Below are 8,488 nucleotides of genomic sequence, written 5' to 3' on the forward strand. Positions count from 1 at the left end.
TTGTGTAACCCTGGGTATTAAGTTCACAGTGTGCATGCACATGAGTGTATATGTGTATGGAGGCCTGAGGTTGGAGGTGAAAACATTCCTATACTGCTCTTTTTTCTTATTCTTTGTGGCTTTCTGTTGAACTTGATGCAGAGGATGCAATGAACACTCTTTCCTTCTTTCAGACCTCAAATTCTCATAATTTATCAAAAAGAGCAGCTGGGAGTCCCATAGTTTCTAGCCTGCATGGTCACTATTTCAGTTTGTGGAATATTTTTAAAGCTTATATTAAAATCTTTGTATATTTAATTATCATTAATCATACATGGCAATGGGTTTCATTATATCATTTTATACATGTCAACACTACATTTTGTTCATAGTCACCCCATTACCCTATCTTGTCTATTTCTCACCTTAATTAATTCCCTTCTTCTGTCCTATTTTCATGCCTTTTCTTTGAGATTATGAGTTACCAACCAGCTGTGTTTTGATTGGTTGTGATGTCCAGTCCATGGTGGATAATTCACACCTACTTTTGATTGGCCATGATGCTCATTCATGGGTGATAATTCACATCTGCTACAAAAGCTCATGGCTAAGGAGGTCAACGGCCTTTGTCATAAACCAGTGCTGTTGTCTTATGAAATGGATATGGTACCTATCAAATCACCTTCTAAATATAGGTTTATGCCCAGAGATCAGTGCTCTCAGCTTTGAGCAGAGAAATTCCTACTTGAAGCAGGTGACAGTGACAACTGACATTCATAACTGCCCAAAGTACAGGGAATAAATAATTTTTGGAGCCTAGCCATCAATGGGACACAGACAAAATCACCCCACAGCTTGGCGAGCACCATAGGAGAAGGAGAGTGGGAGAAACACATGGGAGAGGCATAGGACACTGACTTCCAGACATGTCATGGCTGTCACACTCCTGAATTGATGGCCACTGTCATTAACTGAATAAGATCTACCTACACAGGATTGGGACATCAACATCCTTGCCTGGAAGGAGGAGATAACACTTGATGAGTGAGTGAAAGACATTTTCTTCAGTGCTAGAGCTACTGGGAAGACACATATATGTGCTCCCATGGACAGCTCCCACCCATTCTCCTGTTTTAATGTTTAGATGCTTTTAACTTTCACACTTTCTTCTGGCTGGTTACCCATGTCAAATTTTCCTGAGAATATGGGAATGTTCTATCTTCATCCTTTTGTCTTTAGATAGATGGGAATCCTGGTCTTTTTAAGCCTATATAAAATATTATAACTCTGCAGCTCTCAGTTATTCTCATTTAAATTATGTTGCATTACCTGTCTAGTCTCAAGCCATGTTTATAAGCTCTTGAGAGCAGAGACTGGGTAATCGTCATCTTTAAAGTATGTTCTTAGCACAATATATAGTACTCAGTGTTATGTAATATTTGTTTATAAGCTGAAGAAATGTGCCTTTCATTCTTTTTTTGGTCTCATTACTTTTGTAATGTATATGTGGGATAGATTCTAAAAGTTAAATACTTATTGTAGTTTCGAAGCTCGGGTTTGATAGCTTTACAAAGAGCTGAGTCCCCATTCCTGTTCCTGAGTACTTCCTAATAAGATTGTTTGCTGGCTGGAGACCCTACAGAGTTTCAGTAGCTTGATAAATCCATAGGTTTGGGTGTACCCAACATAGGTCTGAAGACCAGAGCTTCGGTCAATCAACTGATTTTGGAAGTTGGTTGTTTGCTTGAAGACTCACACTGCCAGCTTTGGCTTAAATCCATTAAGAATATTTCTCTTGAGTGTTTTTTAATGAAAATTGACCTGATGCCAATAACCTTGTCTTATGATTGATGGTAGAATACAGAGTTTTCATGGCTATTGGAACCACCATTGCCAAGGCCTGCACTTGGGAAGGTCACTCATTCAGATCTAAAATGTAACTTCAAAGTCAAAAAAATGAATGGATGACAAGAGCAGACTACACTGAGCGAATTCTCCAGGGCCTCCCAAGCCCCCAAGAAAATCTGCTTCTTCTCCTCCTGCCAACGAGCAGTGTGTGTGCTCACTGGACATTTGGACTTGGAAACATGAATGTCTCAGAGCTATTTTCAGTTTGAAATTTTCTAATGTTAAGGAAAGAAGAAATACCCTTGTTAAAACCTTTTTCTTTTGTCTTCACCCTGTACCTTCAGGCTTTCTCAGCCTGCACTTTCTCCTTTAACAATAAAATTGTCAGTGAAGAAATTCTCTTTATTTTGCTTTGCTCTTATCTTGTTTCTGCTTTGATATTTTTTCACCTTTAGAGACTAATACACAAGGAGAACTTTTGTCCCCATGATTGAAGTACAAGCCCAGGTGAGACAAACTCTGGATGTTTGACCATGTTACTAAATTTATGAGGCTCTTTGGATTCCTTTGTTTATTGTTTTCTAACTTTCTCCTCACATTCATTTATGCAATTGCCCATTAATCTAAATTAAATTTCTGTGCCAGGCGTATACAAAGATGAATTGGCTTCTCAGATCATAAGAAAACTTTAATCTACAAGAAAAAGAGCTACATGGAGAAATGAATGCAGTGTTATAGGTACACTGATCTAAGTAATTATTATAAACAAAGAAAGTACAAAGAAAACTTTAATCAGGTTTAGCTGGTTTGATGTCAGAAACTCTCCCTAGAGAATGAGATACATTTTGACCCTTAAACCTTGAACACAGGTTCATTGAGCAAAAGATAGGCAAAGGTCATTATGGTTGATGTAACCAGGATGTACTCGAGACAGCACATGCCATGATTCTTGGTAAGTATGCAGGGTATGAGTCAAGGCACTTGTCTGGGTCATTCACACCTGATAGACTACTTTCTATCATTACTTAAAGCAACTCTATATTTGCTTTCAGATCTCTTCTGTCTGTGTGCCTCCTATAACCATGGTGTCGTTATGAATTTTCTCAGCCTACCAGTTAATTCAAGCTGTCCTATATCATCATGCCCTTTAGTTCTTTTTATCATAAAAATATTATCTTCTTTGTTTGTTTGTTTTTCGAGACAGGGTTTCTCTGTATAGCCCTGGCTGTCCTGGAACTCACTTTGTAAACCAAGCTGGCCTAGAACTCAGAAATTTACCTGCCTTTGCCTCCCAAGTGCTGGGATTAAAGGCATGTGCCACCACCACCCGGCTTCTTATTGGAAGCTGTTCCCTCCTTCTGATCTTCATACCATTGTAGAGGAATTGTTCTGACATTTTGATTTGATTGGGAATCTGTGTTTACTGACTGTACTGGTTAGTTTTGTGTCAACTTGACACAGCTGGAGTTATCACAGAGAAAGGAGCTTCAGTTGAGGAAATGCCTCCACGAGATCCAACTGTACGGCATTTCCTCAATTAGTGATCAAGGGTGAAAGGCCCCTTGTGGGTGGGACCATCTCTGAGCTGGTAGTCTTGGGTTCTATAAGAGAGCAGGCTGAGCAAGCCAGGGGAAGCAAGCCAGTAAGGAACATCCCTCCATGGCCTCTGCATCAGCTCCTGCTTTCTGACCTGCTTGAGTTCCAGTCCTGACTTCCTTGGTGATGAACAGCAGTATGGAAGTGTAAGCCAAATAAACCCTTTCCTCCCCAACTTGCTTCTTGGTCATGATGTGTGTGCAGGAATAGAAACCCTGACTAAGACACTGACACTGAAGGTCCTTGCCTCTAATTGGTTTTTGATCTACCAATAAAGATGTCAGTGGCCAATGACAGGTCGAAAAGAAAGAGGTGGGACTTCCAGGTTCCCAAAAGCAAAGAGAGAAGAGAAAGCAGGAAGAGAAGTTTGAGAGACTCAGAGCTGTAGGGGAGATCTTTCAAAATGTAGGCAGAAAAGGAAAGTGGCCCACCCATGGAAGGGCAGCTGGAAAGTATCTTGGGCAGCAAAACCAATGAGCTTCACAAAAGGTAACCGGGCAACTAAATTGAAGGAAGATTTAGAGGTGTTGCACTAGAAGTAAAGGTAAGGGCTACAGAAGGCTTAGAAGAACCCAGATATCAGAGCCAATAAGGCAGTTTAAAAATGAGCTACAGTGTGTGTGTGTCTCTCTTCTGCAAATCTGAGATAGCTCTCGGGCAGGTGAGTGCCTGTGACTTGCCAGGAACTTAAAGCGGTGTAGCATAAACTACCAGCTACATGCCCTGACCCTGCTTGATTACAGACATAATGGAGGCTACTGACTTCAAAATTTGTCCTATGTCCACTGACCATATAATGATGTACTAGGTACTTTGTTTCCAAAAGTATCAAATGCCAGGCACTTCCCCACCTGGCTAGATGATGAGGGGCTTCTACTCCTGTACCACATGGCTCCATTATGTGGTTATACTTCATTCATTCTGTAACCTTTGTATACTCTAGTTTTACTAACTAAAGATTCCCCTGTTCTATAAATATTTATGGACTTAGATAATTTGCTAGCTTTAATTGCCAACTTGACATAACCCAGAATCCCCTGGGGATATCCTCAAAGAGGAATTATCTACATGAATTGAGAGCGTGCCATGCACCATTCTTTGGGCAAGAGCAAGCTGGCCGGTAAGCTGAGCACTAACATGCACACATGTGTTTATTTCTCTCTGTTCTTAACTGTAGACATGATGTGCCTAACTGACATGTTTCTACCTTCCTTGAAATACTAGCTACACTGGACTGTAAACTGTGATTCTACCTGAGTGACTTTTTGTCAGGGTATTTTATCATATCACCAGAAGCAAACATAGGACAATAATATGTGAACTTTCACCATGCCTTATTTAATCTATATCCTGGTAGAATGTTGTGCTCACATATGAGGGGCATCACACCTAAACTGGCATTATCAGTATATTCTTTGGAGTGAGGGGATAGAGTGGACATCAGCAGGAGGAGTTTTACCACAAGACTAAATGATATGAGGCTTGTTTCTGCTTGTTCATTTGTAAGATGTTCTAGAGAAGTTATGAGGCCCAAATCTAAAGTTACAGAATAGGAGGTACCATTGCATCATTCTCTGAAGGACAGAAGCCAGGGAAATAGGCTTTTCTCTCAGAGACATTAGAAACTATGAAAGGCACCTTTGATTGAGTGTGGCGAGATGGAGAAGAAACTTACAAATTATGGCTCATGAAAGAAGGGGGTGCTTTGCATTCCAAATTTTGATTTAAAAAAATCAAATCCTCTCTATTTATTTTAAAACTCATTATGTCATTTATGTATGCACCTTTGTGCATCTGTGCACATGCATGGGAATGCCTTCAGGGAGTTGAAGTTGGAGTTATGAGCAGTAAGGAGCAGCCTGTTTGGGTGTTTGGGACTGAACTGGAGTCCTCTGCACTCCCGTGCTCTTTACCACTGTGCTTCCTCTAGAGACCCAAACAGTGATTTTTCTATCAAAGGATCTCTAGGTAGAAAAATCTAATTAACAGCTTGAGAGGGCATTGGAGATTTATCCTTAATTATTTTTTTATGTTTCCTTGACCATCTGTTTATCAAAAGCTTTGTGGTTTCCCCAAAGAACACGGGTTGGATATAATATCTATGTTTGTTTCAGTACTCTCTACAATGGTTCAGACACAGTCTGTGGGGTTCATCTTCTAATATTACAACACCATGCTTACTGGATTCTGTCATTCCATTTTCTGACAAAAAATTAAAAATACCCTTCAAAATTAAGCAATGTGACCTAAGTATTATCTAATGATTCATAAGCATCTTTGTCATTTGGATCCATACCCCATGTTTATAATCTCACTGGTTTCAGTTTATGAGCTCAATACAATTCTGTTTTCAAGAAGGTTCATTGCAGCATAATGTGATTTATCTCTTTATCTAAGCCATATTCTGACCCTGGAGAAGAGTTTGGAGAATAGAGACACTGCCCCCGGTAGACAAGTTACCCCGCATGACCAGCCAGCTGCATTAGCACATGGTGGAGCCTCATTCCTTTATCAGATGCCCATGGATTCTCATGTGACTCGAACACAGACACCTAGCAACTGAAGAGGAGACAATAGTACTGTTCGGAGGCAGAGTTTTGTCTCCTTACTGTATTCTCTCATTTTTCAGTGACCTACTTCATTTAATAACCACTTAGCAAGCCGGCTGATTTGCATTAATGGCATTTCTGATGAATATCTGAAAGATAGGGATATAGTTCTTTATATCAGACATTACAAAATATATCTTGGTAATATTACAGCTCCTCGTTTTCAAAATGATTTTTTCAGATGTGATATTTTTTTGTCGACTTCACAGAAAATTCAACTCACTGTGCCTCCTCTGTGAAAATAACTCAGTCACACCCCATGTTTTCCAATTCAATGCTTCAAAACGAGGGGTGGTACCAAGAAAATTACCATCCTGTTAGAAAGCATCCTAAAGCTAAAAGCTGCCAAAACACCCAGCTTGAATAGAAAACAACACACTGTTGTGGGGGAAAACTAGCTTAAATCAAGAATTAATTCTGGTGACTTACTTCCATTTCACCAAAACACTGAAGCTTGCTCAAAACTGATATTGTGTTTTGAGGGGCTGGAGAGATGGCACAGTGGTTAGCTCACTGACTGCTGCTCCTCCTGTGGAGTTTTGATTTACAACCCCCACATGTTATCTCCAGTCTCTAATTCCAGATTTAGCACATACAATACACTCCTCTGGCCTCCACGGGCACTGAATAATCATGATGGATAGACATGTGCAGGTACAACACCCATACATATAAACTCATTTTAATTAAAAAAATTAAAGTGATTTGAGTTCTTTGGTGGATTAAATAAGGAGATATTAAATAATAATCACACAAAACTTAAGATTTTAACTCTGAAAGCCAACATGAAGGCATTCACTGCTTTCTCAGACTGACAGGCTGTACCCCCATCCTGTGAGCTGAAACAACCCCTTCCCCACCATAGAAGGCTGGGTGAAATAGAGTCAGATGTGTTTTTATTACATCTTATGTGAGAAGCAGAGCTCATCCCTCCATCCCTGCCCCAGGTTTTACTTAGTCATAGGACTCACATGATTAAACCTAAAGCTATATAGTCTCTGCTACAATTTATCACAGCAGAAACACATACACACACACACACACACACACACACACACACCAATCAACCAAACAATAAAAAACTGCAAAACCTGAGGCCCATAAGGCCAAGTCGAGGCTTCCAAGAGTCCACACCTCCCTAAATACAGTACACTCAATCTTTTCTGCAATGCCTGGGAAGTATTATCTATGAGAATGAAAAAGACTTAGTGCCCACTATTTCTATTGGGAAGTGGTCACTCTGCTATTCTCTGCAAGTGTGAACCAAAATTCCCGACTCCAGAAGGAAGTAGCTGTTGGTGTAAATGGCATTGTTTGTTCACACTTTAAGGACAGCAAGACACCCAAAGCAACTCTTCATATGTTAGGATCCTTCCTGATGGCTAAAGTTCCAGATAACTGCTTAGATTCCTCCTCAGGCAGGTCTAGCCTTGCTGTCCTATAGAGTTGTAGGAGCCTTAGGCACATACATTATGGTAATTCTTTTTATAGTCCTGGTTAGCTGAAAAATCATAGGCATTCCAGACTGGTGACTCACTCATGTCAAAGTACAAGTCAGATGATTACTAGACATTTGTAAACAGTGAGTGAGGGATAAAAATTCTGATTTCTCAAAGAAATGAGTTGTGTTGGCATCAGCTGAGTTGGTCTCTCAGTAGTCTCTCAAGTCTCTTCTAAGTCTTTATTCTTTCAGAAAGCCCTGCACGTAATGTTGAGAGCTTAGAACTGAAGAGTAATGACCTTCCTCAAGTGCATTTGCTCTCAGAAATAAAAATTAATAAGAGATTCAGTTCACCATGTTAATGTAATTTGGCATGAAACTGTCCTGGTCCTCTTCAGGTCCAAGCATCTCACCTTTCTACACTCCTCAGGAGACAGAGCTGGTACCTATTGCTTTGTTGCCCATTTTACTGGTGCCAGGTAGCTCAGGCTCCAGGACTGGCAAGGATAAATCCCAATTGGGTGACTTCAGAATATGGGCTAAGAGACAGTAGCAACTAATTTAGTTCATGTGATGATAAGATAATGCCACTTCTCAAGGGATATGAAATGGAAACCAGTTCCCTCCTGAAATATCAATGAGAAGGAAATCATGGAACTGGAAAATAAGTTTGTCTTCTTGAGGCTAAGGCTTACACTTCTTCTGTAAACCCTAAAACTGTATTTGGATGAGTTTGTACTGGCATGAGCAGCAAAAGAGGGAAGAGAGAAAGTGTGCAATTGCCACAGCAGCAGCTTGCCCGTCTGTCCCTGGGGGCAGCAAATGAGAAGAAGAAAACGGATGACAATCTGCTAATTGTTCTCAAGTATTTCAGACCACTCTGGTTTCACACTAAGGGACAAAATTAAATCCACAGAAATTTCCTCTGCAACACAAGAGCCTTTCCCATGGGAGCAGGGGAGGCTGGGAGAAAGGGCAGAAGAATTTCTGCAAAAGGTTCTTATAACTTCAATTT

Source organism: Mus musculus, chromosome 8 (genome assembly GCF_000001635.26).
Source record: "Mus musculus strain C57BL/6J chromosome 8, GRCm38.p6 C57BL/6J".
Lineage (NCBI taxonomy): Eukaryota > Metazoa > Chordata > Mammalia > Rodentia > Muridae > Mus > Mus musculus.